At 37.3% G+C, this 18,477-nt stretch overlaps 1 long non-coding RNA gene across 1 annotated transcript; it reads left to right on the top strand.

Annotated features, from left to right (window-relative positions):
* The first annotated feature begins 380 nt into the window (after positions 1-380).
* LOC141511009 (uncharacterized) lies at positions 381-18,237 on the top strand. The gene is made up of 3 exons (XR_012475233.1): positions 381-586; positions 17,704-17,761; positions 18,037-18,237. It is a non-coding gene; the product is annotated as an uncharacterized LOC141511009 (long non-coding RNA).
* The last annotated feature ends 240 nt before the right edge of the window (positions 18,238-18,477 follow it).

Below are 18,477 nucleotides of genomic sequence, written 5' to 3' on the forward strand. Positions count from 1 at the left end.
AGTTGGGTAGGTTGAGACAACAACAATGAATCAGGTCTTAATGTTCTTAGGACAAAGATCTAGAGGCTGATAAATGACTGCCACAAAGATCTAGGTGGGATAATATATCTGAACAGAATGACCTTCTAATCTAAGGAGGAGAGGTTGCTGAGGCAGAAGGTAAGGTGAATGTCTGGAACTGGAAATCAGAAAAAAGAAAAATGTGAATTCCTCTTCTTAGTCAAATAGGCCTTCAGTCATGAGAGAAACCACATACAGTTCCAAGGACAAAAATCAAAGATGTGATGGTTCTGGAGAGAACTTGGTCTCTATGACTACAAGAAGATAGAAGGAGCATGAAAACATAAGTTCTAATATGAGTCAGTTTGTTACCAATAGAACAGGGTTTCCCTAGAACAACATTGAAGGGGAGGGCAGAGTGGAATATAGATATTGAAAAGGTAGGGTGACAAGGATGGCTACAGTGCAAAGGTCACAGTGCATCATCTGTAAGATATTTTACGGCTGAAACATAAAGATTCTAAGTAGAAGAGGAAGTTCGGTGGCTACAGAACTGTAGATTGTGATGCTTTCCCTGGAAGTAGTGGTAAGATATATTTGATTATTATTCCCTACGCAGAAGGTAGAAAACAGGAAGGAGATTTTGTGAGGCAAGCAGTAGAGAAGATGTCCTTCTTGCTGACCTATATCCATGAAGGGATATAAGAAGGAATATCAGAAACCTGGAATATGGTAGTCAGTCATAGTGAAAGGGCAGCACCTGTCAAACCAGAGCTCAAAGTTAACATTCCTGACAACCTGCCCTGGAATATGAGATCCTTACTTCTAGCCTTGACCCTGACTTTAATCCTGATTGTCATCCCAATTAACCCTAACCCAAATCCCAAACCTACTACCAGGCCTAGATGCTACTCCACCTGTAATTTATTGAAAGATTTGTTGATTATTTATAATGAATCCTCAAATGCCCCAAAGTGACATGGAGACAAGTCTGGACTCTTAGAAGCTCTTCCAATGGAGCAAAATGATTGAGTGATGAAACCTATCTAAAAAAGGCTTGGAGTAAGACCTTAGATAGTCACCAGAGCACTGGTCTGCCCAAATCCCTATCAATTCATTCTTAAAGGTAGATAACTAGGTGTTGAATATTTCTGTTTATAGCAATCTATGTAATAATTTGGGGAGACAAGGAATGATTGCAATCTGTAATAGTGGAGGGAGAGCTCTGACAGATGAAATTGCAGGCTCTATGGTACACATAATAACATTCTTTTAGGTCATATCTAATACCTGTATATTTCTCCCTTATCTTAGATAGTCATTTCATGACCAAAATGTGAAAAGGGATCCAATTAAAAAATATGGATTCTGAAATATAACCCAGTTATATCATTGACTGACCCATTTTTCAGTAGTTTCAAGCCAAGCCATCTTAAATCATATGCAAAGGCAACTGATGCTCTGATTATCATATGGATCAATTGTGGGTTATTGATTTCCAATAAGCCACCAAATGTGGTATATTGAAAGGAGGAAACCTCAAGCAAAGATGTCAATTCTGGGGAGCAGCAAGTCTACATTCTATAATTTTTAAAGGCCAATCTCTCCTATGTGTGCTTTTACTGTTTCATTCTATAAAAATGGGGCTAATCAGGTGAAAAGGTAGCTAATTCTTGATATGGAATGAATGAATAGTTCAGGAGCAGACTTATAAAATCTATTAGCTTGAATGTAATTACTTAAAGGCTTTAGAATTGCAAGGGATTGTAGATGTCATTTTCCTCACGCAGTTTGCAGATGAGGAAACTGAGGTCCCAAACAAGGAAGTCACTTACCTGAGAACATACAGTGAGTTAGAATTTGAATCCAGGACTTCTAACTTGATATCCTGGTTCTCAACAGCAGGCCTAAAATATCTCCCTCTCTTATATACACATACCCATTTCTCCTCCCCCCCACCTTTTCCCATTATCTCTGAGGTTTGATTAAACATTTCAAAGAAAGAATAATAAACCTAAAAAGCAGGCACCCAGAAAGAAAAAAAAAAGCCAATCCCCATTCCTTTCAGTCACTTCTCACTGACTGCCTCATATCCCCCATGGATTTCTTGTCAATGACTATTCAATCTCAAGTCTGACCTTTCTATTCTAAATAACACTGCAATATCAGCCTGGCCCAGCCTGCAGCTTCTGCAGGAAATTAACTGTATCTGCCTCTCACAGGAGACCCAAGAAATCCCCTCAGTAACTGAGCCCAGACTGGTTTGGAGGGAAAAAAAACCAACAAAAACCACCCAGCATTATCTTCCTTCCATACACTCCTCCTAATACCCGTCTAAATATCACAGAGCTCCCAGCTGTTTAATTCTAATAAATACTCATCTATTCTCAAAACAGACAAATGTTAGGTCTCAGGTGGGCCCCATGCCTTTCGTGTGGCAAAAAGAAAGAGGAAAAAATAAAAGAAAAAAGAGAGACTACCGGCTAGCTTTAGATTTCCATTCATGGAAAATGCGTTTTATGAAAACAGCTGACAGTTCCCCTTTGGTCAGAGTCAGAGATGACTTTTTGTGGATGTCATTGGAGAGCCTGCTCTGGTTCCCTGTATTCATCCTTCACGTCTATTCCATATATCCTGGAGATTGAGATGTGATTCCATAAAGTGAGCAAAGTCTTTTAGAGTCCACCTATGTTTAGGTATCACCTTATAAACTCACTAATTTGCTTAGGGAAATCATCTCATCAACTCTCAATCAGTCAATCAATCAACAGTATTTATTAATCATTTTTTTATTTGTTAAGCACTGTGATGAGTACCAAGAATACAAAAAAAAAGACAAAAACCAGGTCATGCTCTCAAGAAATTCATAGACAGATGGAGAGATATCATGCAAATAGCTGCATACACAACAACCTGTATACAAAAGAAATTAGAGATAATCAACAGAGGAAAGGCACCAGCATTAAGAAAGGAAAAGAAAAGAAAGTATTTTTGTAGAAGCTCTATTTAAGGAAAATTCTCCTAACAATAGCAGTTGATCCAAAGCAAAACTGGACCCCCCCCCTTTCCTGAAGGCCTTTAGCTGTGGAAGCTAAATGACCACTTCCAGGGAAGGTTAAAGTGGGGATTCATATTCAGACTTGAATTGTATTGTTGTTTTTTGTTTGTTTTTTTGACATCAGGAAGTGATGCCATAACATGGACTTGAATGTGTACTAAGTCCTCCTCCAGAGTCATCTGGGCCCATTGATCAGGATGATTGGACATGGCCCTGGTTGTGAGGTAGTCAGGGTTCAGTGATTCACCCAAGGTCACGTGATTATTAAGTGTTAAATGTCTGAGGTCACATTTGAACTCAGGTCCTCCAGACTCCAGAACTGGTACTCTATCCAATCCACCAATAAGATGGCCACTGAGTAACTGTAAAATAGAGCATTAAATTTAAAATAAGAAAGACTTGAGTTCAAATGTTGCCTCAGATGGTTGTGGTTCACTAATTGAAGAAATATTGAACTGTTTCCTCAACTATATAAAAGAAATAATATTAGTGTTAGTGCGTATTTTATGGGAGTGCTGTGAAATAACAAGTAAAACTTTTCTTAAGAATTAACACAAGGGGGGCGGCTAGGTTGCACAGTGGATAGAACACCAGCCCTGGAGTCAGGAGTACCTGAGTTCAAATCTGGCCTCAGACACTTAATAATTCCCTAGCTATGTGGCCTCTGGCAAGCCACTTAACCCCATTTGCCTTGCAAAAACTAAAAAAAAAAAAAGAATTAACACAAGGTGATTGATGCTAAAGTATTAAGGAAGAGTTGGAAATTTCATGACATTTTTGTTGGGGGGGGTACAGAATTTTTTTTGACACAAACATTGATGGAATTTCCATGACCTTTGTCCTGTCTTTATGAGTAATCATAATCAATTATGAGCAAATGATCAGGTATACAGAACCTCAGTGATAATAAAGAATTATCTTTTCCTGTCTGTGTACATTGGTATATCCTTTGCATAACTTGATTGGTATCTTTAAGCCTAACCAAGTGACACTCAGGTGGTGACATCACCTTTACAACCATGATGCCTGGGAATAGCTTCGACTCTTGGGGTAATTTCATCAAATCTTTAATAAAGCGGATAACAGCCCTTCGCAATAATTGATAATTAACTCCAGAGTGATGAAATTTGATCATTTAAATCATAGCTTTAGGGGTTAAAAAGAACATCTGGTCGAATCCCTTCATTTTACAGATAAGGTAACTGAGGCAAGAAGAGATTAAACAACTTGCCTACGATCACACAGGTATTAAGTGACCTCCCAATACTTCTCTCCCCCCCATTTGTACCATAAATATTGTATTTACTTCAATTATTGCCTTTAATTGTCCCTGAATGCATATAATCCCGGGTACTTAGGGAGATAGAGGCTGAGGCTAGTAGATTGATTGAATTTGGGAGTTCTGATCTTTGCTAAGGCTAGTGCTTGCATTATCAGGACCACCGGATGAACTTTTGACAAGTGAAAAGGGAGGAAGGATAATGCTGCCTAAAGAGGAATGAATTTGTCTGCATTGAAAACAGAGTACCAGCCACTTAAGCCCCCAATTTAGTCACTTAACCCCACATTTGCCTTGCAAAAAAAAACCTAAAAAGAAAACAGAGCACCATCATCCATGCCAGTTGACAGTGATGTGGCATGAGTCTACTTCATTTCAAGGTTGAACGAGATTGGTAGAGCCAGTCTCAACAAATAAACCAAAAACAAGCATATATTTATTATCTACAAAGGTGATAATATTTCAAGCTACAGTCTGGGGGGCACTGGTGCTGAACAAGGGTAGCCCAGCTAGTCCATTGGTTATTGTCTTCTAAGTATAAATGTCAATAGATGTGTTTCCCAAATAAATTTTCAAAAATTCAACTCAACAGGAGCTTTCTATTCTACTTTTCAAGTAGAATTTGCATTGAAGGATAGGAGCAGGATAATTATGGTGTCTTGATGTTCCTATCCCCAAAAGGTCTTTAATTAGTATCTCCCTTACAAAGGTAAGGTATTTAATCCAGTATTGGGAGGATCGTTGTGTAGCCTTACTTTCAACTATAACATATTGCTGAAGATGATTCTCAGGCCTTGAGAAAGCACTGCTGACTTCAAAATGAGTCTTGGCAATTCCATGAACTCTCTGTGGACAAGCTGGGACTTTATCTCTAAGAATTTCACAGAATCACAGAATCTCAAATACCTAAAATTAATTATCATGCTTCCTCGAAATCTTTTTCTTTAAGCTAAATATTCACAATTCCTTCAACCGATCCTCATATGCCAAGTCTTCCAGCTAATCAATATCTTTCCCAAAGTGTGGTGATGAAGACTGAACATGATACTTCTGATGGGGTCAGACTAGGACAATGTATTGTAGAACTATTGTTTTCATAGTCCAAGGCCCTCTCTTCTTTTAATTCAGCTTGATGTTGAATTATCTGTTGTGTCTGGCATCACTATGTTGATTCATATTGATTCTTCTCATTGCACTAACCACTACTATCACCACCATCACCTCTGATGATTTTTGTACACCAACTTGTGTCTAGCTATATTTCCCCCATCTTATAGTTTGGAAACTGATATAACGAACCCAGGATAAGAGTTTTAATCCTAAACCTATTAATTATCATTTTTTCCAAGCTTACAATTCTATTCTCTCAATGTATTTTTGGAACTTGACTCCACTATTTCAATTCCCTGCTGCTTACTACCAATGTGATCATAGACAGGTCAATTAGTTTCAGTTTCCTCACATGTAGAATGATGGAATTAGACAAGATAAATACAGGACCATCAGGACAGATTTCTCAAAGTAATACAAAGACCTCATTATTATATCCCTTACTATATTTGGTACTACAAAACTAATAGATGAAAGAAATGCTGGAGAATACATTTTTTTTTCTTTCAGATTCTGAGGAACAATATATTGAAAGAAAATATTCTTTCTTCTGAAACTTGGGACTAGTGGCATAGGTAAGAAGTTGAATTTGGGGAAGAGAAATTTGAGAGAAACTGAAGGAAATTAGAAGAAAATGTCCAAATCTAATCCAGATTCTACTTGGAGATTGAAGAAGGGACAGGATAAAAGTTAATGAGAATATTAAAAAAGATTAGGGGGGTCATGGATCAGTAGGGCATAATAATTGAAAGACTCAAGAAGTAGGGAAAGGTATTTGGCAAGCAAAGACAAGGTAAATAAGAAAAGGTAAATGGTACTATTTGAAGGTGAAGCAAATTGACAAAACAGGTTGGCAAGATGAGCAAATTACTGAAACAACAGGAGGTTGGTTCAAGGTGAAAGGGGGAATGAGCTAAGGCTATGGACCTGTTAAAGCTAAGGAAAGAAAATTGAATGGGCATGTCAAGTTTTTAAGAGGTAATAAGTGCCTGTAAATGTTTTGACCCGTTGCTTAGGATGGAAGTGTAAATATTTATAAATAACTTTTTTTTAAATGACTAAAAATGTAGGAGAGTAGGGAAAATTGTGTAGCAATTTTAATCAAGTGTATGATGTTTGTCTATTTGCCACAGCTGAGTGACTGTTATTTGTTATTCAATTGGAGGCATCTATGTCACACAGTGAATAGATATCTTGTCCTGGAGTCAGGGAGATGAGTTCTAATCCTACCTCTAACACTTAATGGCTACATGTTCCACTTCTAGGAGGGTGTCCCTTGCAGTTGAGCTTCCAAAATAGTTTCCCTACAGTTGATGTTGCTGATACCAAAAATGGAATCTTAATGAAAAATATCTAATTTTCTCAGGCAACTCTTTTAACCTCTATATCCCTAGATTTTTTTCCTTCTGTAAAATAAGAATACCTTCTATAACTTTATCTTAATAGAGAAAAGTGATAGAATTTATGAAATATTTTGCAAACCTTAAAGCATTATATAAATGCTGTTTTGTGGTTAAATTATTAAAGACAATAAAATATGCTTATAGAAACAGAAGCCAGAATTCAATGGGGAGAGAGTTCTGTCATGAAGGAAGAGACTTTCCCCTTGCCAGTCTGTTGGCATATAAGAGTGTTACACAGATGAGAAAAGAAGGGAAATGGAAAGTTCCACAATCCAAGTGTAAAAAAATATTCATGGTTCATCCTTAAGATTGAGAGACGGTTGATCAGAGGAGGGAGCAGTTCCTACATCTCCCCAAAGAGTGACATAACAGAACTACAGGAGCTTTTGGGAGAGAGAGATCATAAAGGATAGATCAGAAGAAGAATGGGGGGGCAGCTAGGTGGTGTAATGGATAAAACACCGGCCTTGGAGTCAGGAGTACCTGGGTTCAAATCTGGTCTCAGACATTTAATAATTACCTAGCTGTGTGGCCTTGGGTAAGCCACTTAACCCCGTTTGCCTTGCAAAAACCTAAAAAAAAAGAATGGAAGATCATTCCTGGTTGAAGCTAGTGATTCTCTAACCAGGGGTGCCTATTGAACTGATCATAGAGAGCAATGTACTGTCTTCAAGGGCCTGTATACTAGATGCTACAGATAACATCAAAATGGATGGCAATGATCCATTTCTATTAACTCATATGGAAAAAAGTGGCCATAAGAGGAATTCTACAAAAGTCAGTGATGAAAACTTTGTTAGGTATTAATAAAACTTATGAAGTCTGATGCAAAAGAAAAAATGAAGTGCATAGGGATATTGCTTTTCCCAAATCTTGCCCATTGAAACCAGGGGATGTAAAAGTTAAAAATCGATTTCTAAAATAATAAATTAATAAAGAAGGAATAATCTGAGAAAGAGATTTGAATTTCTAAGCCATGCTTAAAATATAGGAATGATAATTGATGGCCAAAAATAGAGTACCCTTGGGGCGGCTAGGTGGCACAGTGGATAGAGCACTGGCCTTGGAGTCAGGAGTACCTGAGTTCAAATCCGGCCTCAGACACTTAATAATTACCTAGCCATGTGGCCTTGGGCAAGCCACTTAACCCCATTGCCTTGCAAAAACTAAAAAAAAAGTAGAGTACCCTTAACAAATGTTGGTAGAAAGGATTTGACACAAATATATCTTAATGGTTTTAAAATAAAAAGTTGGGGGTAGGAGAATACTGCCTCTGTATATACCCAAGCTAGTTTTACAGTGAAGGAAGAATATCAGTTTACTTGCTATTTTTTTAAGTTTTCAAGAGATAAAGTCCAAGAACTGAGAAAGTAATAAAATTCATGGCATTAAATGTCTGTATACGAATCTCCAAATTTAAAGCACAAAGGAAGAGGAAATAAGGGGTCCTAATGTAGGAAAAATGACCTCATATTATAATTATCACTGACAATATTAGCTGAATTAAATTCATGATTGAACTGTGGGAAATATTATTAAAATGAATTAGAGTGGCATTATAAATTAACATTGTCATTGATATTTCAAAACTCATGAAATATGGGAGAAATATCACAAGAGTGGGAAAGGAGGGGCAAATGGAACAATAGTTTATTAATGGTTTATTATGTTCCAGACAGTCTTCTCTTCCATACTTTCCTTTGGAGTCTAACTCTGGCCAAAAAGTGTGTGGAGTTCATCATCAATGTGTATATCCCTGTAAAGTGTATTGCTAAAGAAAGTGAATGTAGCCATAGTATTCAAAATTTCTCAGTTTGCTGTGACTGGTGGTTCCATGTATGGATGATGTGGTGCTAATTGGTAGAACAGAGAAGAGGAATTAAACTGCCCACCAAACTACCCTCTAGCCTGAAGGTCTACAGAGCCATTGTGCTGAGCTCATTCTTGTAAGCCTGTGAAACCTGGACAATCTATCAGTACTATGCCAGGAAACTGAATTGTTTCCATTTGAATTGTCTGAGGAAGATTCTGGAGATCACCTGATAGGATAAGGTACCAGTCCCTGAAGTCCTTTCATAAATGAAAGTATTCAAACTCCTATTTGCAGAATGAGCTGGTCGTATTCTAATACCAAACATTCATGTGTTTAAAACACTTATTTTGCAAAAAATTCACACAAAGCATATACTCACATGGTAGTAAGATAAAGCAATACAAGGACATACACACTCAAGGTGTCTCTTAAGACCTCTGGAATTGATTGCATGACATGGGAGACACTGGCAAAGACCACCTAGCATCAGAGCAGAATTACAGCAGTTCAAAAGAAATACAAGATGTGCAAATTTAGAGAACCCACCCCAAATGATAACATGGCCTATTTGTGTTCTACCTGTGCTAGAGCATTCTGCATTGACATTGAACTGATCAGTCAGTTGGACATACTTTAACTTGAGTCTAATATAGTGATGTCACTTCAGTCTTCTTTGAAAACAAAGAACAAAATTCATATCCCAGGCACAGTACTAAGCTCCATTCAATAAAAAAGACAATCCCTAACCTTAAGAAACATATATTCTAATGGAGAAAGACAAGATATAAAAGGGAGCTGATCAGTTTGGGGAGGGGGAAATATTTAAGTGAGATATAGATCAAAATTTAAAAAGTCAAAAACCTAGTTGGATAATAAAGGACCCAGGATGAGATCATCAATAGGAAAGTAGGGCCAGAATGGAGGGATCTTCTAGGATGAGAAGATTACAGGTTAAAACGGAAAAATCTAGGTGAGATTATAGCCGAGGCATGTTGTCCAGGTCAGAAAAGTCAGCAAAAGAGCTAGGAGGGAAACTGGCATCCCAATTTAGAAAAATAAAAAGTGTTGTGGGAATCAGACTGCAAACTATAGGAAAATGAACTTGACTTTGATCCTAAGGAGAAATCTAAAATAGATCATTAAAGACATTGTTGGTGAATACTGATAAAGAGAAATAATGATTAGAAAAAAATCAACATAGCTTCATCAAAGAATGACAAGCCAATATATTGCATTTCATTTTTTGACAAAATTATTAAACTAGTAGATGAGGACAATACTGTGAATATAATTTACCTAGAGTATAGAAAAGTTTCTGATAAAGTGTCTCATAATCACCTTGTGGAAAAGATGGAGAAATGTGGAATAATTAGGAGTATAATAAAATGAATTCACTAGTTATATGGCTAGTCTCAGAGTAGGTCTTTTAAAATTTTTTTATTAGTAAAAATCTATTTTTTCTCCTTTTCACCATTCTCCACTGGGAAAAAATAAAAATGCTTTTTGTAGCCAACAAATGTGTAATCAAGCAAAAGCAAATTCTCATGTAATGAGTTACTTTGACTCATTCTCCTAGAGTCAGGTGGCTACACATAATAATAATAGTAATAATAATAATAATAATAATAATAATAATAGTTAACATTTATATAGCATCTATCATGTGTTAGATACTGTGCTAAGCATTTTACAATTATTATCTGCCCTGCAGGTTTCTAGAGTTTCTTAAAGGTTTTTGTGGGTCATCTCTTTATTACCATTGGTCAAAGTCCACCACTTTTTCCTTTTTCCTTCCATTATTAAGTGAGGGTAGAGCATATAGGGGAACTATCCACTGCCTTGGTATGTAAATCCTTTGTAAATCCTTTATTACAATCTAAGATCACAGAAGCTTTTTAAATCATATCACTGGCTAATATTAAGCCCATTATCTCTACTTTCCAACAGCAGCCCTGTTTTGTTTGGACCTCAGAGAACATCATGGCCATCAAGAATTAACTGATCACCTGAAATCTCATAATTATGTTGAATATGTCATCTTTGGAAATCAATATCTTTTCAACCACCTCTTCCTTTTGATTGGAAGACTGGAGATAGAGCACTAAACTCCTTCCAGTTTTCCTTTATAGAAGTCTGTTACCTGAACTTTCCAGGTTACACTAATTTCTTTCTTTCTTTTTCTTTCTTTCTTTCTTTCTTTCTTTCTTTCTTTCTTTCTTTCTTTCTTTCTTTCTTTCTTTCTTCCTTCCTTCCTTCCTTCCTTCCTTCCTTCCTTCCTTCCTTCCTTCCTTCCTTCCTTCCTTCCTTCCTTCCTTCCTTTTAGTTTTTGCAAGGCAAATGGGGTTAAGTGGCTTGCCCAAGGCCACACAGCTATGTAATTATTAAGTGTCCGAGACCAGATTTGAACCCAGGTACTCCTGACTCCAGGGCCAGTGCTTTATCCACTGTGCCACCCAGCCCCCCCCCCTTTTTTTAGGTTTTTGCAAGACAAATAGGGTGAAGCAAGCTTGCCCAAGGCCACACAGCTAGGTAATTATTAAGTGTCTGAGGCCAGATTTGAACTCAGGCACTCCTGACTCCAGGGCTGGTGCTCTATTCACTGCACCACCTAGCTGCCCTGTGACACTAATTTCTAACCAAAGTTTTACTTGGTTTGGATTCCATTGCATATCGTACCCTTGTACTGTTACCAGCTGGCTATACCCATTCCCATGCTTTCTAATTGCTTTTGGTATATTGTCTTCTCCCATTAGATTTTAAATTCCTTGAATGAAGGAACTGTTACTCTGTTTCTTATTTGTATACCCAACTTCGGTACAGTTACCAAAGCATAGTAGGTACTAAATAAATGTTTACTGAATGAAATTGAAAATAAAAAAAAATCCAGATGTTTTTTCCCCCAAGATACTTCTATTGGACCTCTCTTTCACTATTTTATTCTGATGTTGACTCATTTTTATCACCAAATGTAAGGCTTTATCTCTAATTAATTTCTTCTTTTTAAGACTCCAGTCACTATTATGAGATCTGTCAAGATCTTTTTTGGATTCTGACTGTCATCTAGTGTGTTGGCTATTCCTCCCAGTTTGGGATCATTTCTAACTCTAATGAGCATCTAAGTCATTGACAAAATTGTTAAATAGCCCAAGGTCAAATACAGAGCATTAAGGTACTCTCCTGATTATCTCCTGACATGCTGACAATGAACCAATAAGGATCTCCTTTCTGATTTCATTATTAAGATTATATGCCAGTGAGATCAAAGAAAGGTAAAGGGCTCAACTGAACATAAACATTTCTGGCAGTTCTCCTTTTTTTAGTAAAGAGCTGAAAATGAAGGTGTCCACTATTTGGAGAATGACCAAACAAATTATGATATGAGATTTATATGGGTACATAAATTTCATTGAATCCTTTTAGGCTACAAGAAGTGAAGGGGATTATTTTATACAGACATGAGAAGACTTGTATGAACTGATGTAGAATGAAATGAGCAGAACCAGGAGAAGTTTGCCTATAGTAACAGCATTGTAAAGACAGTTGAAAGACTGAAGAACTCTCATCAGTGCAATGACAAAGCATAATTACAGAGCACCTGTGAAGAAATAAATATGCTTATCACAAAAGAAGATAGACCCACAATGAAGATTATGACATTTTGTTTTTGATGGGCCAATGTTAGGGGCTGTTGTGTGTGGGAGCACTGTAAACTATCATCACCTGGTGTCCTTGAGCACTAGAGCCTTATTTTACTAAGTGCCATGGGAGTGGGAGTGGATTAGGTACTGGGAAGGATACTTAAGCACTTGTATTATGGTGAATAAATGGAATATTTGGGGATCTTGGAGAACTTGTTATCCTTGTCTTCCTTGTCTCCTGCCCCTCCAATGCTTACATGGGAAAGATTGAGGGAGTCCAGAAAAATTCTCAACATATGGTGTCTGAACTGGGACTCAACAGACCAATACAAATATAACTGAGATCTTGTGCTTGAAAGATGCTAACTCTTCATATAGAGAAGATGGGAAGGATGCATCTGGGAGAGTCAGGATACTGATTAAGAGAGGAAGCTTTTGAAGGCTGAAGTATGTATATATATATATAGATATAGATATAGATATAGATATAGATATAGATATAGATATAGATATAGATATATACATATACATATACATATACATATATACATATATATTTAATAAGTGATTCTAGTTGACCAACTACATGGTAAATGGGGGGGGGGTTCTTTGATTGCTTGCAGAAGTATGCAAAAGGTCTTGCCGGCTTTCACAATCTCTCAGTCCTATTGGCTGCTCTCATACATCAAGATTGATGAGATATCATATCATAGCAGAGGTCTTAGGACCTTGTTCCTCTGAAGTCATGTAGACCAGAGATATTGATTTCTAAAGCTGAGTGATTCAGGATAATTATGAGATTTCAGGTGATCAGTTAATTCCTGAAGGGCATGATGGCTGTTCTCTGGAGTCCAAACAATACAGAGCTGCTGGTGGAAAGTAGAGACAACTGGCTTAATAATAGAATGTAATATAAGAGGTAGGACTCACAGACATAGTTTCAGAAACTGTTCCAATAACTGGGGATACAAATAAGAAACTTAAAATCTAATGGGAGAAGACAACATAATCAAAAGCAAAAAAAAAATGGGAATGGGTATAACCAGCTGGTATCAGATGCAGGGGTATGATATTCAATGGAATCCAAACCTTTACCCTCACCTGACTTCACCTGGATGGTGTGTTCAGTTTTGGATCCTTTAATTTTAGAGGGTCTGAATTGATCAGTTGGAGAGCATATAGCAGAAAATAAACAGTATGATAAAATATTTTGATTCCATGACATATAAGAATGGATTGAAAACATTGGACATGATTACCCTAAAGATGAGAAATTAAGGGACAAATGATATCTGTGTGACCTTGGAGGTGGTATTGGGAGCAATTGGAGGAAGTTTTAAAGAGAACAATTAGTCTTGATGGCATGAAAAGTTTCTGAACAATTAGAGCTGGTCCTAAGTGGATGGGCTTGTGAAGAATTCCTTCTCCCTGGAGGGCTTTATGCTAAGACTGAATGACCACCTGTTTAGGTTGTAAGATTCATTTTGTGAATAGATGAGGTGATTATGGAGGCCTTTTCTGATTCTCAGATTCTTTGATTTTGTGAGCTGCTCTATGCTCTTATCCAAGTTCTCATATAGAAAGAAAGATCAGAGTAAATTAGGTCACTAGTTTTATCTAGAAGCAACTTTGTTGTTTAGTTGTTTCAGTTGTGTCTGATGCTTCATAAACCCATTTGGAGTTTTCTTGGCAAGGATACTGTATTGGTTTGTCATTTGCTTTGCCAGCTCATTTTACAGATGAGGAAACTGAGAAAAACAGGATTGAGTGACTTGTCCAAAATCTCACAGCTAGAATAAGGCCACATTTGAACTCAGGTTTTCCTGATTCCAGGTCTTATCCATCTTGCTAGGCAGGTGTCCATAGAAGAGCTATAGGGTGAAGCAGATAGTACTGGGTTTGAAGTTAGGAAGCCCTGAATTCAAATCCCACCTAGGACTTAAAGTTATATCCACACTTCAACAAGTTCAGTAGTATGCTTATTGACACCCAGCTAATGAAAAAGACCTCTTATAGAAGGACTTAGTTTTCCTCCTTGTGTTTTTCTTAAAGCTTAAGTTGGTTTTCAAAACCAGTCGAATTTAGTAATTCATTTTATCTAAACCCTCAGTCTCCCTCTCCATGATGTGTTGAACTAGATAATTTCCAATATCTCCTCCAAATCTCAATCTGTTGTCCTACATATTTTAAGCCTATCCAAACTCTCCTACTTAACCATTCTTCACACATGGGTAGGGACTGTTTTTGTCCTTCTTTGTATCCATAATTCTTAGCAGTTTCTGGTTCATAGGATGCTAATGGATGCTTGTTGATTGGTGAATTCAGTACACAAGAGCCTGGCTTAATATATTGTTTTAAAGAATACACACTATTAGATAACATTTTCCCGGAAATTACTTTTCAATTTAGTCTTCTTAGAACTCACTCAGTGACACAATCCACTTCAAAGGGTTCAAAAAAGGAACTATTTTTTAGTTTTTTTTGCAAGGCAATGGGGTTAAATGTCTTGCCCAAGGCCACACAGCTAGGTAATCATTAAGTGTCTGAGGTCAGATTTGAACTCAGGTCCTCCTGACTCCAGGGCCGGTGCTCTATCCACTGCACTGCCTAGTCACCCCCCAAAAGGGAATTTATTGATAGTAAATATCTGCCTGCAAGAAGTGTGGTAATATTATTATTTTGACCATATAGTGATACCATGTCCACTTATGATTTGTGGTATAAAAAGAAAGATTCTATAGACATGTGATGCAGGCTAGATAGGACAAAAACAGAACTTTTTTCATTAAAATATTTTAAGACTGGTCATTGGATAAGCAACTGAAAATGGGCTAAGGTGTCTCCAGGGTGAAGGTCACTGAACTCAGGACAGCCCTTTAGATATTCCATTAGTGTGTAGTTAGATAAAGTAATAAATAAATTATTATTAAGCACTTTGCAAATATAGTATTATGTAAATGCTAAATAATCATAATAATATAGTAGTCTCCTGATCTTGATGAACGGGTTGACTTCCATGTCATTTAAAATGGATAGCGCAGCATTATTTATGAAGATGAATGAGTTTTGAATTCAAAAGCTCAATAACCATTCTGTCTCTTCCATTTCATAACTCATGGCTCTCTCTATAGCACCATGCTTTTTTCTCTCCTCTTTGGAACAGAGAATAAGCATGGAACTTGATTCTTTTGTTGGTGAACCAGGGGGATATATGCATCTCTATATTTGTAGGGTTATAGATTTAGAATTGAAAGGGACCTGGAGAAATACTTAGTCTAGCTCCCTCATTTTATAGATGAGTAAACTGAGAACCAGAATGGGGAGATTACTTTGCAACTCTGCAAATATATTGTAAAAACGAAATGGACTGGGTTTGTGACATCTTCAGTAGAAAGAATGACTTAAACTATTACAGATAGTCCCCTTCTCTGTAACTTCAAATATAAGGAAACAATAGGAAGTTAAGTGACTTGTCAGGATCACACAGTCAGCAGGAGTGAGAGGCTTTTTTGTTGTTCAGTTGTGTCTAACTCTTCATGATGTTATGGACCACATTACACTAATGCTGTCCATGAGATTTTCTTTGCAGCTAGAGAGTGATCTGCCATTTTCTTCTCCAGTAGATTAAGCCAAAGAGTGGTTAAGTGACTTACCCAGGGACACACAGCTAGGAAGTCTCTGAGGTTGGATTTAAATTCAAGTCTTCCTGACTCCAAACACAATATTTCATGACTTAGCCACCTAGCTGACTCTTAGGCAAATGGATTAAGTGACTTCTTTCAGGTCACACAACCAGTCAGTGTATAAGATTTGAATTCACAAAGATGTGTCTTCCTGTGTCACCTAATTGCCATCACTCCTCTTTATATACTGCAGTGCCAACTGTCCTTTCAGCTCTTTCTGGCCCATGTTAGACTAGTAAGATCCTCATGTCTTTGTACCGAATTCTTCCTATCCCAGAAGGTACATGGGCTTCATTGCTGCCTCTCAGAATCCCTAGCTTCCCTCAGAGCTCACCTCAAGAACCAACTCTTACACAAAGTGTTTCAAACATCTCCCAGCTGTTAGTATCCTGACCTGAATATTTCTTATCTACTTTGTATATTTTATACAAAATTGTATTTTTGTATATAGTGTGAGATATGTCTATATGTATATATATATATATATATATATATATATATATATATATACCTACATACATACATACAGAGAGAGAAGAGAAAGGAGAGTACATAATTGAATAAATTATCCACATTGTTTCCTTGAGGATTTATGAGCAAGGAAGGAGCAATTATTAAGTGCCTACTTGAACTAGACACTATATTAAAGACTTTACAAATATTCTCTCATTTGATCTTCATAACAATCCTGAAAGGTAGGTTCTGTTACTTGCCCATTTTACAAATTAGGAAAATGAGGCAAAGGGAAGTTGTTATTTGCACAGAGTCAAACAACTTCCTGACTCCAATCCCAGTGCTCTATCTATTAGGACCTTAGAGTCCATCAAGTACAACCTATTCATTTTATAGATGAGGAAACTGAGACACATAAAGGTCAAGTAACTTGAATGGGTGAGCCACATAGCTTGGAAATGTCTGAGGTGGGATTTGAACTCAAGTTTTTGTAACTTCCAATCCAATTATTTCTGTCTGAGAAAGCCATATTGGTTCCCTTTTGTCTTTGTATCTGAACCATAGCACAGAATTGGACATAGTAAGTGCTTAATACCTAGCTGTTTATTGGACTGGCCTGGTTCACGCAAGTGAGAGAGGCAGAGGCAGGCTCCCAAATATGTCTTCAGGTTTCCACCACAATACCCTCTCTATTATACCCCACTGATAGTCCTCAATGCCTAAGGCTTGTTCTACCTGACAAGAGAGGCAGTTCCTTGACAGAGATGTCCTGGAGTTCCAGAACACACATAGGACATGATATCAACAGACTTTAAGTTATCAATTATCAACTATCAAGAGTTCTGATTTTTGATGCTGGAATTGTTTGAGAGAAGTCAAGAGTGATGAGATACAAAAGTGAACCACAGCCTTTCAAGCACAGAGGCTTACTGGATCAGCCTTGCTCATCAGTCTCCAGTCCTATTTCAAAACAGTTAGGGAGGGTCTATGCTAATCAGTTATCACCCAAGACCAGGACATTAGTGGTTTCATCAGTCACTTTTCCCAACCCTCTCGGGGAAGGTTACTGCAGGGTAGAGGATATGTGTTATTTTATAGCAAGTATGACCAATAGATAGTTGGGATTCCTACCTGCAACTGTTCCTTTGCATTGACTGGTATATTAGTAAGAGTCTTGGGTTTCAGATCAAAGGAATCATGTCCCATCCTTGTTCTCCTGGGAGATTCTTGCCCTTACATGAGTGTCTGTCCATTTCTGTCTTGCAGGAAAAAGGTGAAGAAGTGACCAGAGTGGATAAGTTGCCAGAGGCAGTGACTATGAATGGTAAATGACCCTAGATCATGCTAATTAGACTCTTAGAATCCAGCTATGACATTTGCTTTGTCTCTGCTGCACAAGAAAATCATTTGGGTTAAAGGATAATTCTCTTTTAGAAATTACTTTGAAAGATTCCCTAAAAATCATCTGTTTCCGAAGAGTCAGACTTAGAATTCCAGTCAAAGTATCACACCATTATTGGAGATCAGGAAATCTAACATCTCTGGTGAATATAGGCAGTGTTTCCATGACATACCTTGTTATATTATGACCTGTTGCAGTGCAAAGATGACTGTAAAGATGGAGTTTGCTGTAGCATCTTGGGCAAGATACATCAACTCCCTGGACCTGGATGAATTGTATACCTTAACAACAGCATTATGTGATGATCAACCATGTTGTACCTAGCTCCTCCCATCAGTTTAATGATCAAAGACAATTCTAAAAGACTTGTGCTGAAAAATGCTATCCATCTCCAGAGAAAAAACTATGGAGTCTGACTGTTATATGTTTCTTCTTTCTCATGTTTTTCCCCTTTTGTTCCAATTCTTCTGTCATAATGTGACTAATATGGAAATATGTTTTACATGATTATACATGAATAGCCTATACCAGATTGCTTGCTGTCTGGGGAGTGGGAGGGAAGGGAAGGAGGTAGAAAAATATGGAACTCAAAATCTTATGAAAATGAGTGTTGAAAACTGTCTTTATATGGTTTGGAA

The sequence above is a fragment of the Macrotis lagotis genome, chromosome 2, assembly GCF_037893015.1.
Source record: "Macrotis lagotis isolate mMagLag1 chromosome 2, bilby.v1.9.chrom.fasta, whole genome shotgun sequence".
In the NCBI taxonomy this organism is placed as follows: Eukaryota; Metazoa; Chordata; class Mammalia; order Peramelemorphia; family Peramelidae; genus Macrotis; species Macrotis lagotis.